Below are 26,746 nucleotides of genomic sequence, written 5' to 3'. Positions count from 1 at the left end.
AGTGGAATTCCATGTGTTACATATAGATAGACACAGTCTTACAACATTGCTGAGGGAATGATTTGCCACCAAACACATCCAAGTTTAAGTCTGAAGCTGCACCACTCCAGTTATATTGACTTGCCTCAGATCCTGGCCTTTCCAAGGCTTATTTCCCTGTCTGGAGGAGAGACATTCCAGAACCAACTCATGCTGGGTGGATTCAGTGAGCTGGGTAAATCTTTCAGCCAGCACTTGCTAGCAAGGTCCTGGGTCACAGTCATCATCCTCACTAGCATAATAATATGGCTAATGGATGATTCCAAATAGTGGCACTTCCCTGACATGAGAGGGACACAGCCACATCACCAGCTTGGAAGGTGAAGACTTAGTTTTCAAAGGACATATATTGATGAGACAATTTACTTTTTGCAAACAAAATGTGTCTGCAGACATATTACCTTGGCTGGCTATTTCAATCCCGTCCACATCTCCCTTTGCTATAATTCCCCTGTGAAGAAAACAGGATTCTCATCTTACAAGTCTCTAGGGTCAACAAGAGAAGGCGGTGAAGGTGGCAGCTTAATCTGCCCTTAGGCTCATTCACGTCTAAGCATCAAGGATAGCAACCACCATGGCTGTCAGGATGGCAGATGGTAATGTGGGACTTCAGCTGCCCTTTGCATCTTCATCACCTGTACAAAGCTCTGCTTTCCGGAACTCTCATTGTTTGAGACCAGATATGAATAGGGGATACCTACCTTCCTTGTCCTCCTGAGGCTGGAGCTGGACCTAAATCCTGCCCTGGAGTTTGCCTATTGCTCTGTAAGTTTCCTCCTGATGATGGGACAAGAGACATCAGGGGATGGTTTCTCTTGCTAGTCACCTCCTACTGTCTGTTACTACCTAGTTAGATTTCTGTTGCTGTGATAAAATCATGACCAAAAGCAGCTTGGCGGGGAGGGGCTTTATTTTGCTTTCACTTCCATATCATAGTCATCACTGAAAGAAGCTAAGGCAGGAACCAGGAACAGAAACTGAAACAGAGACCATGGAGGAGCACTGCTTACTGGCTTACTCCCCATGGCCTCCTCAGTTTGTTTTCTTATACAACACAGGACTACCTTCCCAGGAATGGCACCACCCACAGTGGTCTGGGCCCTCCCGTATCAATCATAAACAATGAGAATGTTCCACACACATGCTATATAGGTCAAGGTTTCTGTTGCTATGATAAAATATAATGATCACAATTAACTTGGGGAGATAAAGATTTATTTACCTTAGCGTTTATAAATCCATCACCAAGGAAAGCCAAGACATAAACTCAAGGCATGAACTGGAAGTAAGAAATAGAAGCAGAGGCCATGGAGGATTGTTCCTTACTAGCTTGGTCCCCATGGTTTGAACATACATACACTGTGCTTTCTAATACAACATAGGACCACTTACATAGGGGTGGCAGTAACCACAGTGGGCTGGACCCTTCCATGTCAATCACTAACTAAGAAAATATCTCACAGATCAATCTGGTGGGGACATTTTTCTCAACTGATGATCTCTCTTCTAGCTTGTGTCAAGTTGACACAAAACTAGCCAGTATACATGCCCACAGGCCAAAGCTGATGGAAGTAATTCCTCATTTGAGAGTCTCTCTTCTCAGGTGACTGTAGGTTGTGTCAAATTGAAAAAAAAAACTAAGTGTACTTGAAGGGTTCAGCACCAGATTTATGTAAGGGGTGGAGTAAAGGAACTTCTGACATGACCACTACATGGCATGTCTAAGGGGAGAGTTTTTATTGTAGATATGAAAGAGAAAAAAACAGCCAGAGGCATTTGGAAGAATCCAGAGCAGAGAGAAAAGGAAGTAGACTGAACATGGCCAGGGCTATCTTCAAGAGAGGGAAGAATAACCAGAGATAGAGAGCAGAGAGAGCAAAGTGAGAATAGCAGGAGCAGAGGGGAAACCTTGCTGTTTATAAAGAGAACAAATGGGTATTTGGGAGGAGGGAGGCCTGGGAGATGAGAAGGGCTAGGATGCTCAAGTGAACTTTGAAATGTATAAGAGGTACTTGTGATACTGGGGGAGCCTGGAGGCCAGCATGTGCTTTGATATGCAACCACAGGTATATTAGGTAAATGAAACCATATGTCCCTTCGGCCAGAGGTAAGGGAAATTACTCCTTTGGGCAGATGGGAATCAGGTTCATAAGTTCCTAAGGTATGGTGGCTTTTATCTAACCACCAGAAATCTTCCTATAGTCCAGGTTGAGCTCATTTCTAGATATATGGACTGCTTTTTGGAGTTTGGGGATTGGAGTTCCCTTTGTCCTGACACTAACCAGCACAGGTACCATGGTAACAGATGCATGTTTCAGAATTGTGGTACTTCTGCCTGGATCCAAATATCAGTGCTATCCCAGCCCAGCCAAGCTGAGCCTAAGAATATCAGTCAACAGCTATTCAGAGTGAGTACCCTGTTTTGTGAACTTTCTCTGGAGAGAGGAATAAATACCTATTCACCCCAAGGCAGAGCATCAACAACAGACAAAAGAAATGATTCCAGCAAAGTCTAGCTTGTAAACCAGTATGATTAACTAAGGTTACTTACAGGATCATGGGCAATTTACAAAACTACACCACTAAAGAAGATGCCTCTCATTCTTCCTTAACAACTGTTAATTATGTATATATCTGTAGGAAGAGTTGGAGCCCACAAGACCCCCCTCCTAGCAATCATTAACTCTCTATGAATGCTTAGAGAGGGGTAGGTCTTTCTGAGTCCTCCCATTGTGGCAGAAAGTTAATGAACAGGATTACTGTAGGCAATTGCAGCTGCAAGAAGACAATAGCCACCTCATGCCCAGAGTGCAGTATTCCACAACACAGACCTTCTAGGTCACCTCTATAGCAGGGCTCTATTCTCACTGTGGCCTCCAGAGAATATCCTGGAGATCTTATCATGAAGTCCCAGCCTACTCCAAGCTTACCACCATGAAAGCAAACACATGTGTCCTTCCTACACCCAGATTCCTGTTGACAGGAACCTGTCTTTGTTAAACATGCAACACTTTGTACAGACAAGGGACTCAGGTTCTCACAGCATGCCCTGGTTTCAGGCCGGCGCCAGCTGTGACAGGAAGACCCAGGACTTAAGGTCAGAGGGTCACTATCAGGAGAGCTGGCACTGGAACCCAGGTGACAGCGTGATGCCAGTAGAAGTGTAAGTATGTGTTCAGCCTATGAGTAGTCCTGGTCATGACTGATTGCCAGGGCAAGCCATTCAACATGCCACTTAGAGCAAAGACGCAGTAGAGCAGTAAGAAGGGAAGAGGGGCTGGCAAGATGGCTCCACTCCTGGTGCCCTGTGTTCAACTTTAGGACCCACGTGGTAGCAGGAGAAAATCAATTCCCTCAAGTTGTCCTCTGGTCTCCATATTCACATCATGAAAAAATGCATACCTACCCACCCACCTACCCAAATAAATAAATACTTTTAACAAGAAAGCAAGGAATTAGCAGTTTGTGAGATTGGTGATGGTCATCAGAAGAACTTGGATGGGGACACATTTAGAATCTTTTTATTTATCATTATCATTATTAATTTATTATTATTATTATTATTATTATTATTATTATTATAGCCAATGAGTTTATTGGACTTATAGAAGCGTGAAGACCCCAGAACAGTTGTAGCAATACAAAATCCCACCCCATTATGGATGATATAATGAAAGCCACATTATAGAATTTCCCTGTCTGTCCTCTTCCTGTATGCTCTAACATCTCCAGAGATCACATACAGCTGGTAGGGGCAGGAGATGAATTTTATTCTTGTTAAGTTTGACTCTCTAAGGACTATAAAGCAGCTGGTAAAGAAGTCAGACCTTTATTCCTCTGACTGTGCCATACGGCAAATCCAGCTGGTAAAAGCTAAGCATCCTATAATCTGATAATAAAACACCGAACTCAGTCTGGAGATGCAGCTCAGTTGACAGAGTGCTTGCCCAGCATGGACAAAGACCTGAGTCTGGACTGTGATGGACAGTGTGTTATGGGGTCCTAGTCCCCAAGGCTACAACTAGGTAATGTGTGTGTTTCGGGGTGTGTGTGTGTGTGTGTGTGTGTGTGTGTGTGTAGGCATGTGTAGGCTAGAAGACAACCTTAGGTGTCATTTCTTACTTTTGAGGCAGGGTATGATGGTGAATCTATTTTTTAAAGATTTATTTTATTTTCAATTACATGTGTGTACATGTACCAGTGCTTGAAGAAGCCAGAGGTATTAGATTACCCTGGATCTGGAGTTACAGGTAATTGTGAACCTCCTGGTATGGATGCTGGGAACAGAGCAGTGTGTGCTCTTAACTAGTGAGCTAACTCAGTGATAGTGTTGTGGGAATCTTTCTGGATAGGCACTCTGACACCAATGAGAGTGGAAGACAGATGTCACCAGTGGGTGGACCGAAGCTGGGACAGCTCCTAAAAGGCTTTGATCTTGGATCTAGTTTGTAGTCTCATTTTATACTCTAAAACCACAAGGTGAGGCAGGCAAGCAAGCAAGAGTTTTTTCAGAAGCATACTGGCAGTCAGTAGGTTGTTAAGGCAACAGCCCATTATTTCAGCTATTTCTCCAGGTCATTCTGTTTCAGGTAGCAGGTGAAATCATACTTCGTAAATGGGCAGTACAAGCAGTGTTTTAAGTAAAACATTAAATAAAACCAATATCTAATAATTAGTCTTCTCTTCTTCAATGGTTAATCTTAATTGTGAACTTGGTGAAATCTAAAATGACCTAGGAAACAGACCCCTGTAGGATTTGCCTTCATTAGGTTGATTGAGTTGGGAAGACCTGTCCACTGTGTGTAGAACCGTGCCCTGAGCTGGTGTTGTGGACCATTTAAAGGAGAAAGTGAGATAAGCACAAGTACTCATCATTTTCTGGTTGTGATTACCATGTGACCAGCTGCTTCAACCTTCTGCTGCCTTGACTTCCCCACCATGATAGACTGTAAGCTAAACTAAATACTTTCTCCTTTACATTGTTTTTTTTTTTTTCAAGGTATTTTATTCTAACAACGGGAAAAAAATTAAGTTGCAGAGTTTCTCATTTTTCTGGAGCTCACCAGGTAGGCTAGGTGGCTGACCAGAAAGCCCCAGGGACCCACATGCTATAGTTAAGTGTTCACCATGCTCAAAATTTACATGGGTTCTGCAGATTGAACTAAAGTCCACATGCTTCCAAGGAAAACACTTTTTCTATTTTTATTTTGTTCTTTATATGTATGTACCTAATTTTAAGTATTGAAAATATGCAGGTGCGTGGGAAATAACCAGATCTGGCTGCTATAAATTGTTCAAGGTAGCCAGGAGAATCCCTGGAAGCCCTTTGCACCCATAGCCTCTGTTTCCAATCTAATTTCCTCCTCTTCCTAGATGTTCCAGTTCCAGACAACATCAGATCTCCCCTCCAGCTTCTCCCTCTCTTTCTCAGAGTAGAAATGTTAGATTTAAATGTTAACCTAAGACAAGAGATGAACAACATAACTTAGGATGTAGAGAGATCATCCCAGGAGAGTTGGGGAAAAGCAGAAGTCCCTGGGATTACCCCAGCCAACAGTCACCTTTTCAGGCCACTTGTTTGTTTGTTTGGTCTTTTGAGATGGGCCTAAGCTATCAGGGGCATGGTCATTAGTGTCTCAAAGGGCCTGAGATCAGCAGTGTTTGCTCTTCTTGCTCTACCCTCAAAGCCATGTGACTATTGCAATCCTTTACAGGAGAGTCAGTAATCCTTTCCAGAAACATCTATATGCCAGATGATGCACCAGGTGCTAGGGACTGATTGGAGGAGACAGGCAGGTTGGCAGTGACTGTCACAGGAAAAAATTCAGAAGAAACCTCAGGAAGCCACCCTAGGAACATAAGGGGAAAGTGTTCAGGGTTAGTTTTCTTAATCTTTTAAATAAAATTACTTTCTATTTCCCATTTCAAATTTTTGAAAGAATTAGCACCAAATTATGAGCCTGTCCACAATGTTCCATGCTTTAGTTCCTAGGTTGGCCTTCTGTTAGGGACAGCCCCTCTTTCCATAGCTACCCTAGCTCTTTATCAGCTGACTTCAGAGGTACCAACCTCCCAGCCAAGCATCTGACACTGACCATGGCTCTCGGCTGAGTGGGTGGGCACCTGCAGGTTAGAAGAGACTGTGAGCAGCATAGCATCACTCCAACAAAGGAAGACCAAGAGACTAGACTCAGCCAGTCTGGGCCCCTTAGGAATAGTAAGAAAGAGGAATGAATGGTATGAGACGTGGACGCCAGGTCTGGGGAGGACTCTGAGCTTCATCCTCACTGATTTCACTGTTTCTGTGGTCATGAGAGGAGCCATGGCTGAGGTAAGGGATCACCAGGGAAAATTTGAGAAAGGACATTGTGAGAAAGGACACCCCTACTGAGCATGGGACTCTGTGTCATGCCCTACTTCCACTGAGTAGTTACATCTGAGATCACTTCCTAACATATGACCTAGGACTATAGATTCCAGATGTCAACAAGAAAATAGAGATTAAAGAGAAATGCCAAGACTTGAATCTGCCATACATGAAAGAGAAAAACAAGTTAAGTGATACTGTGAAGAAAGACTCTTGGGAAATCCAAAGCATTGTACAAAGAAACTAGTCCTCTTCTCTCAAGCAGGCTGAAGAGCCATTCTAGAATAACACAGACTGGAGGCCCAACAGCCAATACAGTGCTCACACCATGAGCTGAATCTGACACAGAACCAGGTCTAACAGTCATTGAGGGGGAGAGTTAGAGTACTCTGAATATGAACTGTCTTGATATTCCCTCAGTTCTCTAAGATATGCTGCTCAGTGTGCAGACTGGATCTGCAAAGTCCCCCACCCTTAGGACCGTGAGCCACACACCCAGAGAAGCCTTTGTGTCATATTCCTACACATAAAGGGATCTGCACAGCTTCCAAACAGTTTTCTTCTCATTTTTATAGAAAATATCTATCAGAAATATCTAAAATCAGTTTAGATTTATTTTCCAAGCCTTCTGTCAGTACACGCAATTATCAATTATTGATTTCTTGAAAAATTGCATAGGCAACTCCCAGGTGATGGGGATAACCTGAGGCAATGAAAGAGGGTTGTGGGAAGACAAGAGGCCATTCAGCACTGCATCTTTCTTCTCTCTACACAAGGCCATCCAGATCAGTGCCAAGCCTAGGGGAGATTGGAGGTTTGTCAGTTTCTAATTAACAAAGAAAATCTTGGTGGAGGGCCCAGAATGTCTCAATAAGTGGCCAATTTTATCTCACTAACTTCTGTGATTTGATTATAAAGCTTCTGTTTAAGAGTGGAGGTGCAAAAATATCCAACTGGCAATCCTGTCCCTAAGGCTTAAACAGCAGACTGCACTTCACAGTGTTATTTTATAGATACATCATATTGAAGAGACACCACATCTCCCAAGAGGGCAAGATTTTCCTTTCTATCTGAGCCTGCCTCTTGCTGAAGGGAATGTTAGAGTGTCCACCATTGTGGGAACCCACATACCTGTAAGGTTGGCAAAGTATAAACTGTCATTCTCACTTTGTAGACCTTATAAAATAAAAATGTTGAGTATATATTGTATAGAGAGCACATATTTTACTTCATAATTACATTTTGCAAAGATACAAAATAAACATATAAAATTTAGGAGACTGATATCCACAAAGGTGTCAACTACTAAGTGCCTGAAAAAGAGAGAAGAATGTCTTGGTGGTTGAGAGCACTTACTTGTCTTGCAAAGGGCCCAAATTTGGTTCCTAGAACCCAAGAGTAGGACACAGCTTCCTGTAACTCCAGCTCCAAAGGATCTGGTGCCTTCTTCTTTCCTCCACTGGCTCCTGCATGCACATAAACTCATGCAGGAAAACATATACACATTGAAGTGAAATAAATAAATACATTTTTAAAAGAAATGGATACCCACAGAGCTGGCAAAATTGGAGAAACAGACATCAAGCTCCCTGGAGCTCACTGACCAGCCAGCCTAACCGAACGGGTGAACTTCAGGTTCAATGATAGACCTTGTTTCAAAAAAACATGTGGCAATCTGGCCTCCACATATACATGTACACACATGGGTGCATAAACAAGTAAATAAATTAATAAATAAATAATTAAAAAGTAAATCCAAGTTCATGAAACAGTAGTAAAGTTATCTGTTAATCCATCTTCCTTGGCAGCAATTTCTTGCAAAGTAGAGGAATAATTTGAATATAGTCAGTACCAGTACTTGAGTCTATTAAGATGTGGGGCTGTGGTAGTTTGAATGTATTTGGTCCCCATAAGCTCATAGGGAGTGGCATTATTAGATGTGGCTTTGTTGGAGCAAGTATAGCATTGTTGGAGGAAATGTGTTACTGTGGGGGCAGGCTTTGAGGTTTCCTATGCTTAGGATACCACCCAGTGAGTCAGTCAACTTCCTGTTGCCTCTGAGTCAAGATGTAGGACTCTCAGCTCCTTGAGCACATCTGCCTGCATGCCATCATGCTCCCTGCCATGACAATAAATGGACTGAATTTCTGAAACTGTAAGGGAGCTTATCTAATGTTCTCCTTGTAAGAGTTGCCATGGTCATGGTGTCTCTTCACAGCAATAGTAACTCCAACTAAGACAGGGCTGTAGGTACCTTCCCTCTCAGAGGGCAGTGACTGCCACAACCCATCTATGGGAAGCTGAGTCTGCTGAACTTGATCTCCAGCCCTTGCTTCATATTCCAACAGCATATTGGTCTGATGGGAACATTTTCTCAATTGAGATCTGTTCTCAAATGACTCTAATTTGCATCAGGTTGACACAAAACTAACCAACACATTGTGTTAGATTGAACAGTGTTGCTGGAGAGCTTTTCTCCAGGTTCCACCAAGCCCCGCAGTCCCACAATTTAACAATGTGGTGGTCTCCCTCAAATTCAGGTCTACTTGGGTCTTATTTGGAAATAGGGTTTTTGTATATGTTTTATGTAATTATTAAGAAGTAATCCTGCATTAGCATGCGCTCTATACTTAAATCTGGTGCCTGTAAAAGGCCATGTGTTGTTTGTTGTTTTACTCTTTTTACTCTTTTGTTCTTTAGCTCTTTTGAGAACCCACCACCCAGCTCCCAAATAAATCCCACACGGAGGCTTATTATTACTTAGAAATGCCCGGCCATAGCTTGGCTTATTTCCAGCTTTTCTTAACTTAAATTATTCCATCTACCTTTTGCCTCTGGGCTTTTTCCTTTTTTTACTTCTGTATATCTTACTTTCACTCTTACTCCGTGGCTGGCTGTGTGGCTGGGTGGCTGGCCCTTGTGTCTTCCTCTCCTTGTTCTCATGTACCTTCCTCCTCTCAGATTTCTCCTATTTATTCTCTCTGCCTGCCAGCCCTGCTATTGGCCATTCAGCTCTTTATTAGACCAATCAGGTATTTTTAGACAGACAAAGTAACATAGCCTCACAGAGTTAAACAAATGCAATATAAAAGAATGCAACACATCTTTGCATCATTAAACAAATATATCAGTATAAACAAATGTAACACATCCTAAAATAATATTCTACAACAGCCATGTGAGCACACAGAGGCACAAATACAAGGGAGATGACTTGAGCTGATGAAGGCAGAAACGAGAGTGATGGAATTACAATACCAGTACCTGGGGTTGCCAGATACCGCCTGAAGGTAGGGCGGAGGGAGGAAGATACTCTCCAGAGATTTCGTAAAGAACATGGGACACCTTGACTGAATTTGTAAACTTCGGAACTGAAGAATTAATTTCTTATTTAAGTCCCCACTTGTGGAATTTTGTTATGGCAGCTGAGCAGGCAGCCTTGTCACGAGCCATAAACAGCCTGGACCTATTGCCTCTGGTGGGAATCGTGGTGCCAGATGGAATAGACAGAAGGCTGCCAAGGGGGGAGCAATATAATGAAGTCAGAGGGACAGTGTCTATATTGTAGCTTTTTGTTGTAGGCTGTCTATTTGGCCTACATTCAAGAAGAGGCTCTTTAAGAAAAAAAAAAAATGTCCTCTAACCAAATCAGTTCTGGAAAGCTTTGAAATGTGGCAACCTGCTGCACCTCTCAGTTCTCTTCTCCAGAGGGAACAGCCTTGTGCGTCACCAGCTACCCAGGAAATAGCAGAACTGGTGCTGGGAAAGATCATGTGGGAAGAGAAAGGTTCAAGATTCTTCAACCTGGCAGGTGGGCACAGTCACAGCCATAAGACAGGAGCACTTAGAAATCTGGGTCAATTCAGAAACCTCCTGCCAGAGCAAGCTGCTGTCTCCAGGCCTACACCAAGCTCCAAGTAAACCAACATATTTCGTACTAGGACCCAAGAGGTGTCCTGGCCTGAAATGACTTGGCTCTTTTCCTTGTCAGAAACAGGTTTGGAAATAACTAATCTGGCAAGCAGTGACTAAAAATTCTTGTGTGAGTACCATAATGACTCCTGTAAGGAAATAAAAATACGAAGGACACAAAGTCCCACCTCTGGTGAGCTGTTGATAAAAAAATATGAACTAGATTGTGAATTCTCACTTTTTCCAGAATGAATCCTTTCACATTTTCTCCCCTCCCCCACACTCTTGCAAACAACACGACTCACAGAGGCTATAGGGCTCGTCCTGCTCTAGCCAACATTGCTGGGCCTCACCCATGAAGGGACTGTATCCAGAGTTCAGGTTCAAGTTTCCTGTCTTTACTCTGGTGATTTCACATGTAAACATATTAGGAGGTGGAGTAGGGGCATCAGTGGCACAGTTGAAACCCTGAGACACATTTACAGGTTGATCTTTACATGGAGGGAGGGGGTTTGCAGACTGCACCAGTGCCTGTGGAACTGGGAAGGAGGCGGGAGTTAGGGGATGTAGCAGGGGAGAAAGTGCAGAATCTTGGATGTGTTCTTTCAACACTGTCCCCAAAGATGCAGAAATGAAAGATGGGAAAGACTCTTCATGGCTTCAGTGATGAGGAATGGGTAGGAAGGGGGTGGGGATGACAAAAATCCTGCAATTCTGACTGCACTAGTCAGATTTAGTTCATGCATCAGGACTGTCAGTGCCCTCCAGGAATTCAGAGATGTCTGTGTTCACAGTCTTATGTTGGCATTTATTTCTCCTCCCTGCTTTAAAGAAAGTACATAGAGCCCATGAGCTAGAGGCATGGATGATACCAATAAGAAAAAAAGAAAAAGAATCTGATCCCCAGTGTTTATTTCTGCTGTGTGGCTTCCTGAGAAGACATGAACAAATATATCCTCCCCAGATAGGCACCAATGACCAAAGAAATTATGGCACCCAAGTCTAGTTTAGTAAACCAGTGATTTGAGGGTAGAGGTTACTTAGAGAAGGATGGGTGACTGACAGGCAGCTGCCTCACTGAAAAGCACAGTTTTCTGGAAGCTCCGTGGAAGAGTATCCTCTTCCCAACAATTGTTTTCCATTTTCATAACCCTGGGAAAGGGCTTTGTGAGGCTTGTAACTCTCATGCTATTCCCAACCATATGGCTTATAGGCCTTCAGAACTGACATGGGGAGAAATATGGAAGAATTCAGAGCTGTGGACTAGAGAATTCTTAGAATGATATAGGCAAAGCTTAATGAACTGTTCTTGGGTGCTTGGAAGACCAGGATGCTGACAGGAATGTGCACAACAGAGGCTGGGCTTGTGACGTTTCAGAAAGGGCAATATCAGGAATTTAGCTAGAGATCATTTGTGTTGCATTCAGTCAAAGGATCTGACAGCATCTGTCTCTGTTCTGAAGCTGTAAGTGAGGCTCATTCAAAAGTAATGGAGTAAGTTGTTTGGGGAAGGAAATTCTGAGACAGGGCAGCATTCAGGTTGTGGCATGGTTGTGGCATGGTTACTGGTCACTGCCCTCCATCAGATTTACAATGAGAAGGAGCAGAATAATATGAAAAATGTCAGTTTGATGAGGAAAGAATTGCCAACAGAGTTAAAGTTGCAGGTAGGATGGGGGCTATAAAAAAGGGTGATAGAAAGGGTGCCTTAAAGCAAACACTACACACAGAGAACTTGGGGGTGTAATGATGCAGACTCATTTGGATTTTTTTTTAATTGAAAAAAGAGTACTTGAGTAAAGAGAGCCTCTTGGGCATCCTTCCTGAGCAGGGCCACTAAGGGAAGTGTTTCACTAGGTTCATCTTTGAAGGGACACAGTTGACACAGCACTGTTGTCCAAGGGGACCAGGCTACAACTCAAACTTTCCTTGGTGTCATCTTCATGGTGCTAGTTTTTCATACATGCAAAGTACAAGAATTCTGAGGTCATAGAGGTTTGCACCAAGGTTCCTGAAAGCCCCTGAGGCCATGCAAAGCAAGCTCAGATTCCCTGCTTGGAACCCCTAAATAAGTTGTGCATAACTGGCTGCTCTTCCAGAGGTCCTGAGTTCAATCCCCAGCAACCACATGGTGGCTCACAACCATCTGTAATGAGACCTGGTGCCCTCTTCTGGCCTGTAGACATACATGCAGGCAGAACATTGAATACATAATAAATAAATAAATCTTAAAAAAAAATAAGTTGTGCATAAATCTAGAAATATAAGGCCTAGGTTGCAATGGAGACTCCCTGATAGTGGAAATATCAGAAGTGTGGGCTAGTCAAAAGGCATGGAGTGGGGTCAGCTCATGAAAATGGTCACACATGCTATATGCAACTGAATATGAAGGACAAGGGTGCCGAAGCCCACTGGAGTAGAGATTATGTCATAACTCTTAAGTCTCAAACCCAGGACAAATGGCTGAGGTTCCTATTTAACATATTAAAGCCAACCTGACTGTCAGGTTCTCCCAGCATCCCTCAGTCCCTACCTGCTACAGGGTATGCCAGCCATACCCTGCCCCCTACCCTGAACTATCCAGCCCAGGGGCTGGGCTGCCCTTCTCCCTGCAGGTCTTCCTTATATAATCCAACCATTTTGGCTATACTGGCCCTTTTACCTTTTTTGCCCTTTACTCTCCTGGCCTCTTCGTGTCCTAGTCTCCTGACTCTCCCCTCTCTCCTCTCCTCACATAGCCCAGCTCAGTCTAGCCATGTTCACTCTAGACTCTCCCAGATGTCTCTGCCTCTGGCTTTGCTCTTCTTCATATCTACAATTAAACCTTCTCCTCCACCATACCTAGGAGCAATCATGTCCTCCGTTTTATTTCTTTTCTCATTCAATAACCACAAGATCCATATGCTGGACATAGATCCTCCCGGTTTAGTGTCCACCCTGTTGGCTTCAGTGTTGTCTGGCCTGATCTTTCCTGGCTAAGCCACCAATTCTTCCCTTTTGGAATGGGATTGTTTGATCTGAACCATTGTATGTTAGATGTATACAACTTGTATTAGTTGTTTTATTTTACAAAGGCTCACAGCTAAGAATTTGTCTTGAATCTCAGAAGAGACTTTGGACCTTTGAACAATGTCAGAATTTTAAGTGTACAAGAACTTTTGAAGTTGGGCTGAAAGTATTACCATATGGTCATAAGTTTATGGGGCCAGGAGTGAAATGTTATGTTTGGATGTACAATGTTCCCACAGGCTCTAGGTTCCCAGTTTGTGGTGCTGCTCTGGGGAGGTTGTAGGACCATTAGGAGGAGGGACTTAGCTGAAGGAAATGGATCAGTGGTGGTGGGGAGTGAGGAGGTATAGCCTTAACCCACATCCTGTTCTGCCTGTTTTTTACCTACCCAGAGGTGAGCAAGCTCCTGCTGCCATAGATGTAAGTCCATCCTGTGCCATGCTTTCCTTGTCTGATAGACAGTGTTCTCTCAAATGATGAGCCAATGAACTGTTCCTCCTAAAAAAACAAAACAACAACAACAAAAAGGACACAGACACCCCAGGAATTCTAAGCAGGGCACAGGTCACACAAGACTATGCAGAGACTGCCAAGGTCTGTGTAAGAACAGAGGCTCCAAGGACACTGAATGTGTGTTTTGTGTGCATGTTTAAAATTAGGAATCCTTGTTAGACATAGTGGATCACACCTGCAATCTTGAAATTCAGGAGACTGAGGCAGGAGGATCATGAGTTTAAAGCCATCCAGGCTAGATATTGAATTTCAGGGTAGCCTGGATGCTTAGCAAAACACTGTCAAAAATCAGAACCAAAGCCAGAGTTTCCTGGGGGATGGTCTGTATGTCAAATTGCTCTGATTGGTCAATAAATAAAACACTGATTGGCCAGTGGCCTGGCAGGAAGTATAGGCGGGACTAACAGAGAGGAGAATAGAGAGAACAGGAAGGCAGAGGGAGTCACTGCCAGCCGCCGCCATGACAAGCAGCATGTGAAGATGCTGGTAAGCCACAAGCCATGTGGCAAGGTATAGATTTATGGAAATGGATTAATTTAAGCTATAAGAACAGTTAGCAAGAAGCCTGCCATGGCCATACAGTTTGTAAGCAATATAAGTTTCTGTGTTTACTTGGTTGGGTTTGAGTGGCTGTGGGACTGGTGGGTGAGAGAGATTTGTCCTGACTGTGGGCCAGGCAGGAAAACTCTAGCTACAAGAGTTCTTTATGTACAGTAAGGCTGAGCCTTTGACATTAGAGCTTCATGAACTTTGACAGGTGTACATGATTGAGTGACCATCCCCACAAACAAGATTCGTAACAGTTTTCTCACCCAAAAAATATCCTCAGGGGACTCTTAACATAGTTCCAGTGGCATAATTTAGGCTCCACTAAATGTGATCTGTTTGCAGTCAAGACCACTTTCCTGAGAAGTGGAAGGATGATTTCCCTGCTCTGCCTCATTAGAGCCACTGTTGAAAGACCCAAGTTGCTAATGTCACTTCTCTTGCCCCTCCTGAGACCAATTTTCTGGACCTGAACAGCACCCGCAGTCAATACCTCCTACAGATGCTGAAGCAACTTCTGTTGAGGAAAAAAATCACCTGCTTCCCAGAGCAGCCACATGCACTTTCCTTGCCCGCTGTTCCAAGCACCTGAGAAATAAGCTCATTGTTTTGGAGGTCACAGGATTCTCTTCCAATTAGGGTCTCATCATGCCAGCTACTGCCCACACAGTAGACAATCAGAATGGGCAGACAGGCCATCTTTCAGCAGCAGCAGCAGCAGCAGCAGCAGCAGCAGCAACAATTTAGCAACTTTCTGGCTCCTTCCCAAAGCAGATGGTGGACGGACAATAATGCATTTCCACCTTCAGATCAATGTAGGGAGAAGAAGGACAAGGGAAAGGGATCCCCTCAAGACCAGCCTCTTTCCTGAGATGGGTGAGATGGACAGTATAGGGAGGGGCCTTCCACCTCTTACCTCTCAGACTAGCAAATGAGCTGCCTGATGTGGTCTGGTAGCCTGTGGGCTTCAACACCCCTCCCCTAGTATGTTCACACCTCATTTTATTTTGCCTCAGTTTCAACACCAGGGAGGAGACCTGGTGACAAGCTAAGCGGCAGGAACACAAGGCACAGGGAGCAGTGCATGTGTGGGAGAGCATTTAACAAAATGCTCTCAAAGAGACCTTACAAGGAAATGGAGAGGGGGCTATGCTTAGGGTCAGTGGTGAAGTCAATGAAACCCCTAGCTCAAACAATTCTGCCTCTGGGAGGATTTTTTGTTTTTGTTTTTGGTTTTTTGAGACAGGGTTGCTCTGTGTAACAATCCTGGCTGTCCTGTAACTCACTCTGTAGACCAGGCTGGCCTTGAACTCACAGAGATTTGCCTCCTGAGTGCTGGTATTAAAGGCATGCACCACCACCACCTGACTTTCTGCCTCTGTTAACCCCACTTGAAGCAAGGCCTGCTTACATGTCTGCCTGTTCTCTGTTCCCAAGTCCCTAAGGATCAGCTGTCCTGAGCCTTAGAATGATTATAATCAGGCACCCTATACAAACACACTAGCATGCACATATACCAAAACTATGGGCCTTCAGAGGAAGATGGGCTGCTAACCTCAGTTATTTACTAACCCAAACCATGGTCCAGGCCTATCTAGAAACTGTAGCAGACTCCTGGTCTGTGATACTCAGGAAACCACATTCCTCTCAGATGACACCTGCATGAGTCCTCATCAGGCCAGCTAACTTCTTAGTTAGAAAGTCCTTAAGTCAAAAGCAAATACTAAAGTCTGTGGCCAGAGCCATGAGAGGGGCCTCTGTAGGAAGGTAAGCTGGATAGTGGACTGCATAAAGTCATCAGTTTCAATAATGCTGATGGGCTTTGGAGCCTAGTGGGCACACAATGGAAAGAGGGTTTTACATGGTACACAGTTCTGCGTGGATTTGTGTAGGGGTCAGAGATAAACTGGCTCTGTACGAGTTAGTTTGCACAGAAAAGGAGGGCTAGGGAAGTTCCTTGCTGTCACTGAGGATAGATTTGGGATGGACAGTCACTCTTAGGCAGTAAGACCACAAGTGTCAGAGCAAACAGGAATACAAAACAGTGGCATGGCAAGCACATACCTGCAATCCCAGCACTTGGGAGGTAGAGGAGGAGATCAGAAATTCAAGGTCATCCTTGGTTCATGGCCAATTTGAGTCCAGCCTGGGATACATAAAACAATGCCTATAAAAAACGTCCCTAAACAGTACCACCCAGAAAACACAGATAAGGCAGCTGGGTTCTAGACAGACGAATTCAGAGAGAATATAGTGGGAACAGAGTTCCCAATCACTTCACACTGCCTACCCAGTCACCTCTCCTCTCAGGGCCCTGATGACCAAGAAACCCACATTCCCTCAGGCTGTTCTAAGACCCACAGTCACTGCCACCATGTTGAGTCTGTTATTTCTCAGACACCACACTTGCCACAATCTTGGATGCTTTCTCTCTGAGATGGAATATAAGATTTCTTCACTCCTTCCTTTCACTCCACTAGTTTTTCTTAGCTGCAGGTGGCTCAAAATCTTCAGAAAGAAATGTCAGTGATACTAAGGGAGGGGTGTGTGAGTGCCATGGTCAGCCAGCAACTCATTTCATCCCCATGGATGACTCTGGCTCTTTTCTCCCCAGTGAAGACACCGTATGCTGCAGCTGGATTTTCTAGCCCATCAGACTCAGAATGTGTCTCTTCTCAACTCTATTCAGTAACATCATGTGACAGCTTGAGTTGGGCCATGGTGGGGGTATTTATACCACAGGAATGGGCAAGCTAAGCTGCACACCAAGGTTCTTACTCTCCCCTCTGGGCTTGAGGCCAGGCTTCCCACAGCGTAACTCAGCACCACAGAAACAGGCCATCTCCTTTCCACAGATTCACACTCTCCAAATCTCAGGTTTCTTTTTTCTTAGGGGATGCCCCTGGGCTATCCATGAAGTGGGGTAACATACAAAACACAGTTCTCATCTCAAAGGGAATTAAGACAGTTTATTCTTGATCCAAATATGTGTGACTGTAATTTGAGAACACAGACTTGGGTTGACAAGAGTAACATGTTTCAATATGGAAAATCTTTCATGAACTTTTTATATATACAGGGAAAAAATGCAGTCATAAACCAGGACATTTTTCAAACTTAATGGTGGAAACATCAGGTAGATGGTGTTGTAGAATAATTGTTTAACTATGCAAAGATGTCTTGCATTTGTTTAACTATGTAAAGATGTGTTGCAATTGTTTAACTATGTAAGGATGTGATGCTGTTTTACCTTGCCTGCCTAAGGCATCTGATTGGGCTAATTAAAAGCTTAATGGCCAATAGTGAGGGAGGAGGTATAGGCAGGATTTCTGGGCAGGGAGAGTAAGTAGGAAGAGAAATGTAAGCTCAAGAAAGAAGAAAGAAAAAGAGACTCCAGGGGCCAGCCAGCCAGACACAGAGGAAGCAGGAAAGTAGGACATACAGAATGTAAGAAAAGTAAAAAGCCCCAGGCAAAATATAGGTGAATAGAAACAGGTTAAATTGGGGCTGGAGTGATGGTTCAGTGGTTAACAGCATTGACTGTTCTTCCAGAGGACCCAGGTTCAATTTCTAGCACCCATATGGCCGCTCACAACTGTCTGTAATTCCAGATCCAGGAGACCCAACATCCAGGGCAAAACAAAAAACAAAAAAAGAAACAGTTTAAATTAAGTTAAAAGAGCTAGTGGTGTAAATGGAGTTTTTTGTCCGCCCTGTCCCACAGCCATTTCCAAATAATCACAATTATAAATACTTGACCATGGCTCAGGCTTATTACTAACTAGCCGTTACATTTAAATTAACCCATTTCTATTAATCTATGCCTCGCCACATGGCCTGTGGCTTACTGGTTCTTTGGCATCTTGCTCCTTGGGTAGCTGACTTGTGGCTTACTGGTTCTTTGGCATCTTGCTCCTTGGGTGGCTGACTTGCATCTCTTGACTCCATCCTCTTCATCCCAGTCCTCAGCTTGATTTTTCCACCAAACATTATTCTGCCTGGCCATTGGCCAAACAGCTTTATTATCCACTAATGTTAGCAACACATGTTCACAGTGTACAGAAGGACCATCCCACAGCATAGTGGGACAAGCCTAAGTTAAGGCCAAGAATTCATAATTAATAATAAGTCTGTCTGTCTTTATTTGGGAGCTGGTTGGCAGCCCAAAGACAATTCCAACTACAAGGTGGGTTACAGTAAAGTGGGAAAAATCTCTAATAAGGTCTCACATGCTTTCTTACAACATTCGTTTAGTTGCTGAAAGCTAGCCTGTCAATATATCCTAGAAGGTTTCAACTGATAATCATGAGGTCAGACACAAAGGTGGGTAATGAATGATGATTAAGGGAGTAAAGATAGTCCAAGACAATTTGGCTCTGGATCTGCAATATTCTAAGTCTCCATCATTATAAAGTTTTAAACTGTTAATCAGCCTTGTATAATTTTTAATTTGAGCATTAAAATCTTTAATGTAAGGGTGACTCCCTCCCTCCACCCATCCCCCTACAGAACTTCAGTTCACAATACAGCTTGCAAGTTCTGCTTCTTTGGATTTTGAAGCAGCCCAGGCTAGCTTACCCCAGTTAACTAGCCAATTACAGAAGCATGAATGAGGCCATCCTAGACACACTAGCTGACCTGCTTGCTGGCTATAGACACTTGAGTAAAGCAGGTCAGATTTATCAAATCACTCAGCTGCTCTGGACTCAGGAATGTAAAATAATTGTGGGTATTTTATGCTGCTAAGTATTGAAATGATTTTTATAAAGCAAATGTGGACAGAGACAGAATCCTTGTGGTCTACAGTCACTTTCCATTCCTTTTCTCAAGTGCACATGATAAATGGAATTCTACCTCTCCCTTGAGACTCAACTGAAAGCTGATTCTATAATATCTGCTTCTCAGAGTCCCACAATGGAGCCCATCCCTTCTTCCCACAGTTCTTTGTTTCTTGATTTCTATGTTTATTACTCTTTGCTTTGCCTTGAAAGTATTTGTTCTCAAGGCTTCAGTGAGGAGTGATCCTGGGTCTTGACCGTCATTGTAGTCTCTCTCTCTCTCTCAAGGTTCTCACACTGTAATGAGAAAGCTTATTTGGGGAGCTAGCTATTCATGCTGATTCCAAGCCCATCACCAGAGATTCAGATTCATTAATTCTGGGATAGAGCCTAGAAAAAGAATATGTAACAAGTGACCTAGGGGATAGATGCAGCTGATAGAAGACATGACTGCAAAATGAGCATGAGAAGACTAAGCTCCCGGGAGTCAGGTAACTTGTTCAAGGTAACAGTTAGAGAGTGAAAATACCAGGCTGAGACTTCTTTCCAGACAGCCCTGAATGCACTCTGAAAACATGCAAGTCTCACATTGTACATTTCCAGACTCTATGAATACACTAGTAGCACCCATGGCTTGCAAGTGACTTTAGGATAGTGTTCATGTAGGCATGTGAGACAGCTTCTTACTAGAGAGTGTGTCCTGGCAGATGGCCCATCCTTCTCTGATGCACCGGGAAGTGTTGGGCTGATGGCTAGATGTAGCTGCATTGCCTTTAATGCACAACCAACCCAGGAAATAGAGTGCAATCAAGACCCACAACTGCCTTCCCTGATTTCCAGCTCCCTAGCAAGGTAGTTTCAATGAGAGGTCACATATAGAATAAAAGGCCACTTCAGTGAGAACCAAGAAATGCCATTTATTCAGAGCTTGCTATAAAAAAAAGAGTCAGCAAAGACTATCTAATTTGACAGAAACTCAAAAGCAAGCAGAGTGAGAAGGGTGGCCTGTAGGAAATGGATTCATAAGATCTCTGACTAGAGTTTGTGGACATGAAGCAAAAGTGGGGTGGCCCATGTGATTATCTAAGAGTGCATATTTGGTTTTCACTAACTAAAATTTTTTAAAAGGTCCTAAGTGGGGAAGGGGACACAAATGAAAGGAGCTGACAGTTACTAATTAAATCTCCACTCTTTAGGACTGATTTAAACAGTCATCGAGCTATGAATTCCTGAACAGGTGGTTGTAGAGTGTGGGCCAGAGCAGGAGGCAGGGTAGATTTGTATCTATGTGCTTGCACATAGAGGCTAGAGGTCGATCTCTGGTGTCATTTCTCGGGGGCTATCAACCTTGTTTTTTAAGACGAAGTCTCTAACTGAGTCCTGGGGCTCCACAATGCAGCTAGATTTGCCAGCCAGCAAGCCCCAAGGATCTACCTGTGTCTGCCTCCCTAGCACTGGGAATAGAAGTGTCTGCTACCACTTGCGGCTTTTTACACAGGTTCTGGGGAGTGAACTCAAGGCCTTGGGTTTGTGCAGCCTTGTACAAACTCTGTACCAGCTGAGCTATCTTTCCAGGCCCAAAGACCTCTTTTTATATGAGGTCTGGCAATCATCTGTTTGCATCTTAATCTTTCAAAGAGAATTCAATTCCCTGCACATTTCTTCTTAGCTATTCAGCCTGATCCTCACTTTTACCAAACAACCTGATGTCACAGTGTCCATGTGATATGAAATATATCCCCACCCTCCCATTGTACCCACCCCCACCCCGCTCCCAGCATGGAGGAGACAAGTGATGGAGCTCCTGCAGTGACGCTGTCTATGGGGACTCTGCAATGGAGCTTTTCTACCATTTATGTGCCAATCCATCATCAGACATGTCTACAGAGGAAAATTCACCTCTGAGTCATGAAGAACCCATATCATCCTCACCCCACCCCCCACTTCTGCCAGGCTGTTCAGTCACAACCCTGAACTTTAAGTTTCACCCCGGGACCTCCTGATGCCGTGGGATAAAGCAATTTCCAAGGGCATTCTGTCTTCCATTTCTTTACATGGGTAATACTCCATGCTGTTCATATAGAGGCCCCTAGAGCCATCCTTCTGCTGCCAACTCATTACCACATTCAGTCTTTACCAAGTCCTATCAATTCTACCTCCAGGATCTCTCTTGATCCACCCAGTTCCCAATTCTGTTATCTCTGCCACCTGCACCCTAATGTAAGCTGGCAGTTCCTCACACCTGCTCTTGCCAAAACTCAAACAAGCCAAAGTTCCAAATTCTTCAAATGAGAATGACAGAGGTAGGCCAGGCATGGCGGCCATGCCTATTATTCCAGGATTGGGAAGTGCAGACAAGAAGATCAGAGGCTGAAAGTCATCCTCAGCTATACAATGAATTTAAGGCCAGCCTGGGCTGCATGAGACACTGTATTAAAAAACAGAAACAAACAAAATTGCAAAAAGGATATATTTTCTTATAGAGAAGAAGAGAGGGTTGGTGGTCTCCTCCAGGCTAAGGAAGAAAGTTCATATATACCTGTTGAATTAAAAACAAATGTCAGGTCTGGAGAGGCAGCTCAGAGGTTAAGAGCATGTACTGCTCTTGCAAAGGACCAGAGTCACATCAGGCTGCTCACAACTGTCTATAATACCACCTCCAGGGGAATCTGCAGACATGCACACACATATGCAAATGCCTCCACAACATACACATACAAATAATAAAAAAATAAAAATAATAGAAAACAAATGTGATGTTTCATTTTTCCCTATTAGGGCAAACAATTAGCAATGTAGACATTTTAGAGGTTAAAAGCCACAGTTACAAAGCAGAACCACCATCTCCAAAGTGCAGGCACCTTAGAAAGCACCTTGCCAGAGAAAGCATTTTCAAGTCAGATTTGGAATGTGGAGAGTGTCTGCTTTTGTTCCACTGCAAAGGAAAGAGACAACATTTACTGTCTGTTAGAAAGACCTACTGTTTCCAGATCAAATAGTATACCTTGATTAGCATACCAAGGAGGAAAACTCGACTAAGCAACCTGAGACCCTGGAAAACAAATGACAGGAAGAGGAGCATGTGCCAAGTGCTGCCTGGAAGCTGCCACTGCTTTTCCTGGCCTAGCTGTTCTCCAAGTCCTGGGACCTTGATTATGCCACTCCTCTGCTTAAGTCACATCTTGGCCTACAGGACCCATTGCCGAGTAGACCCAGCCCTTCTGGAATGAGGAGGTCCTGTACCCTCCAGCTGAGCTCCTGTTCTGCCTCCTGCCTAGCTGCTTTTCCCTCAGACCTCAGAAGCTCCATGTACCTTCCTGATCCACGCTGCCCCCATTCTTGGAATGCTGCCCCTCCATGCCTGACTCACCTCTGTTCACCTGTCAGATCTCAGATTAAACATTTTCCTTACAGAGAAGCCAGTTTTGAACATTCCCTATGCCTTGAAAATGATATCTTCCTGTCGTATCCTTTGATAGCACCATAAAATTTTAGGGGACTCACCACAATTTATAGTTTTTGCTCTTTGTCTTATATTTGTCTCCCTTCCAAACTAAAAAGTTCACAAAGGTGGCAACAGCTTCTGACCGTTTCCTCTCTCCCTCCTTCCTATTCCCTTCCTCTCTTCCCTCTCTTTTCCTCGCTAACCCTTCCTCCATTCCCTCCTCTGCCTTTACTCCCACCCCACCCCACCCCCTGTTCTCTTTGACTTATTCTGTGTAGCCTAGGCTGGCTACACACACACACACACACACACACACACACACACACACACACACACACACACACACATATACCACCAAGCCTGATATCTGATCTTTTTCAGCACAGTATCATCATCTATAACACTTCATAAAAAATTGTACCAATTAACATTTTCTAAATGCTTACAATGTTCCTCACCCCATTCAGGCTGCTTTAAGGGTATCCACATCATTTAACAAATTTACCTAGTGATGATTTGTGATGATCAGGGAAACAGGTGCTAGGCACACATCAAGAAAGAAAACAGACCAAAGTGGCTTTCATTTTAATGGGGAGACACAGAAATCAGGGTGGAAAATAACTTATATGCTATACTGTAAAGTGTTATGTGTTAAAGAGAAAGAATACAAGCAAAGGGCGTGTGGCAAGGTCTTGAGATTATTTTCCCAGTTTTCATAGAACTAGAAATAAAAACTTGCTCAAAATCCAAGCCCTTGGTTATACAGTAGCAGATCTGAGATTTACACCTAGCTTTTGACACCACAGACCTAATTAACCATTGTACTTTTCCACACCCCAGATAGGTGATCAATAGATTTGGTCAAAGCCTAGTGTGTAGCTCAGTGGTAGAACACTTGCCTAGCACACACTAGGCTCTTGGATAGATACCCAGTTCTAGGAGGTGACAGAAGAAGGATCAGTTCAAGCGTTGCTTGTATTATTCAGAGGCCTGAGCGTTGATAATTAGGGCAGCCCCATTGGGATGTAGACTATCGGTTTTCCAAGTATGCTTTGTAGGGACTTGCAGCCTAAAAAGGTCCTTTAACCTGAGAAGTGAAGGAGACAGCCCCTCTCCTGCCTCTGGCCAGAGCAACCATCTTTTTATCCATTTAGTATGTTGGGATTCTGGGGGGCATGTCTTCAATGGCAGTGGTAGAAGTGGCTAGTTGAGCTCCTCGTTCCATTGAAGTGGAGACTGAGCTTGAGAATGGTAACATGACATATTCAGAATTGTAGAGCCAGCAAGGAGCTTGCATATGACACCTGTGTCCAGGCCCTATGCTTTCCTCCACACTATTGCTGTTGACGACCATAGACACCAGAGGAGAGGATTAGGGCTGTCAGGATAGCACTGAGAATTCTAACTGATGCCATTTCCTCTTCTGGACACAGAGCTGAGCTTCATTTCCAAATATTCTTTTCATTTGTTTTTCAGTATCCCTTGAAATTACATACGGCCTGGTTGATTTATTGCCAATAGAATGTGAGTATATGTGACAGGCTTTGTTTTAAGGCCTGGCCCATAAATTCCTGCCACATGAGGTCACCTTTATCTGCTTGACTCAGGGGATGCCACATGTTGGAAGTGACAGAACTCTGGGCAAGGAGCCTGGATCCCAAGTCACCACTTGGAAGAGAGCTGTCACACTATCCTAAAGTTCAAAAGTATCTTAATGCTTGGATCCTTTAACTTTCTGTTTCTTTCCTCTAAACTATGTTCAAGTTTTTAAAAATTCCAGACACCTTCAGAATCACTTTGTGAAGACAAAGACTCTTCTAGATCAAAAACCAAGGAAAACAGCTCCTAAACTGATACACGACCACATCAAAATTAGTGCTGTTGTGTTAATCCTGTGGTTCCCCCATGTTAGGCAAATGGCTACACCACGTAGCTGCATTCCTAACCCCAATTTTTCACTTTTAGATGTCAAAATACAGAAAGAAAAAAAAAAGGTAAATGACAAAGTGGGATGAGGAATTTGTACATATCACCTACAGTTTAAAGTATAATGGATTTTTAAAAGATTTATTTATTTTATTTTATGTGGATGGTGTTTTGGCCAGTGTGTGTCTGCACACCACCTGTGCTTTGTGCCTGTGGAGACCGAAGGAGGGCTTCAGGACCCCTGGAGCTGGATCGCTGTAAGCTATCATGTAGATGCTGGGAACTGAATCCAGGACTTCTGGAAGAGCAGCCAATGTAAACTTTCAGCCATCCCTCCAGCTCTATAGTAGTTTTTTGGAAGAAGTAATAAAATGTCAACAGTACAAAAGGAAAAACAAAAAATGACTGAAGAACATGAATAGGCAAGTCATGGAATATGCAGAAACGACAATACAGCAGAGTATATTTAATCCACCAATTTATATATACAAAGGAAAACAACACCACACTTCCATTTTTGCTAAAAATTAATCAAGGTCTTTTTTCCCACCTTTCTTCCCTTTTCCCTTCCTCTTTTTCTTCGATTCTTTCCTTCTTTATGTATTATTTGAGACAAGGTCTCTGTAGCACAGGTGGACCTGCAACTCAAAGCAATTCTCATGGTTAGCCTCCTAAATCCTGGGATTATAGATATGAACCACCACATCAGGCTTGACAAAATTCTTTCTGAAATGTTGATGATGACATTTGTACAGTGAACTAGACTCTTAAACTTGTTGGGATTGCAGCTGATATGGGCATTCTGAAAAAACGGTTTGACAGCAATTATCAAAATATTCTCAGATCTTCAAATAATTACCCATAGAAGCTCTTATTCAGATTCTAGTACTATGGAAAGTTGTCGAGAATTCATTGTAAATTCAATTCATTGTAAATATAGCAAAATTCTAGAAAGGACTAAATGTACAACCATAGAGAATGGCTAAATAAGTTATAGTGATTCATTCAAGAGATCAAATGTCATTAAGTTGTAAAATAAAGCATGTTGATTAGGAATATTTAATTATATGGAAGAACATTCACAGCACGTTTAGTGGAAAAGGAAGATTGAAAACACAAAGATCATGATACCAACCTCACAACATAGAAATAAATCTCCGTATCCTTGCTAAGGGCAAACTGGCATCTCAAGGTGCCCAAGACAGGCACTTGAATGAGCTGGTATATGTGAACCTCCTCTTTCTGGATGGCTAAGGGAGGAGGTAGTGAGACTGATCAATATAGGTAAGGAAGAACAGAGCTACAAGCCCAAGAAGGCACAGGAATAGAGTTTGTTTTCTGCTCAACCCTTTGTGGTAGGCTTGGTCCTGGCCAAGGGACAGATATGTGATCCATCACATCCTGTTTGATAATTATTTTAATTATATATTTATGGGGTGTAGTATAATTTATGTAATTATATACATTATATAGAATGACGTGCATAGTTAACATTTTCATCTCCACAATGTAAAAAATTTTTGTTACATATGAAAACTGCACATGTGGCATTTCATTGCATGTATACAATAAATACTGATTAAATCAACGCTCTACAGCACAGGGGGGTGACAATAGTTCCTCATATAGTTTGTATTTTATGAATAATTAGAAAAGATGAATCCAAAGGCTCTGTACTCATTACTTTTCTTGCTGCTGTGACCAAACACCTGAAAAAAAGGAGAATTAATTTTAGTTCATGGTTTGAGGGAAGGAATATCATCCATCTCCACCAGGTGACAGAAAAGTAAGGTGGCTGGTCACACTACATCCACAGTCAGGAAGCAGAGAGATGAATGCTGGTGTTCAGCTGGCTTTTTTCTTTCTTTCTTCCTTTCTCTCTCTCTCTCTCTCTCTCTCTCTCTCTCTCTCTCTCTTTCTTTCTTTTTTTCTTTTTTCATTTTATTCAGCTTGGGACAACAGTCCATGGAATGATGCTATTCAGGGTGGGTTTTCTCTCCTCAGTTGAACCTCTATGTGAAGTCCCTCACAGACACACCTACAAATATGTCATCTAGGACATTCTAAGCCTAGTCATGTTAACAATGAGAACTAACCAACACAAGCTCCAAACAAAAAGTAATGGAAACGATACAGAAACCCTAATTACACAGAGGATTTTTTAGAGATTTATTTTCATTATCTTTAATTGTGTGTAAGTGTGTGTGTGTG

At 43.2% G+C, this 26,746-nt stretch overlaps 2 long non-coding RNA genes across 2 annotated transcripts; both read right to left on the bottom strand.

The window, feature by feature from the left end:
• Window positions 1-13,578: 13,578 nt before the first annotated feature.
• Window positions 13,579-18,549, bottom strand: LOC143274386 (uncharacterized). The gene is made up of 3 exons (XR_013053032.1): window positions 18,281-18,549; window positions 16,451-16,532; window positions 13,579-13,825 (listed from the first exon to the last, which is right to left on the bottom strand). It is a non-coding gene; the product is annotated as an uncharacterized LOC143274386 (long non-coding RNA).
• A 3,273-nt stretch (window positions 18,550-21,822) lies between these two features.
• On the bottom strand, window positions 21,823-26,344 carry LOC143274157 (uncharacterized). Its single transcript, XR_013052590.1, has 3 exons — window positions 25,671-26,344; window positions 25,086-25,173; window positions 21,823-22,099 (listed from the first exon to the last, which is right to left on the bottom strand). It is a non-coding gene; the product is annotated as an uncharacterized LOC143274157 (long non-coding RNA).
• Between the last annotated feature and the right edge of the window lie 402 nt (window positions 26,345-26,746).

The sequence above is a fragment of the Peromyscus maniculatus genome, chromosome 7 (genome assembly GCF_049852395.1).
Source record: "Peromyscus maniculatus bairdii isolate BWxNUB_F1_BW_parent chromosome 7, HU_Pman_BW_mat_3.1, whole genome shotgun sequence".
Classification (NCBI taxonomy): Eukaryota; Metazoa; Chordata; class Mammalia; order Rodentia; family Cricetidae; genus Peromyscus; species Peromyscus maniculatus.
This window is presented reverse-complemented; position numbering and strand designations above follow the sequence as displayed.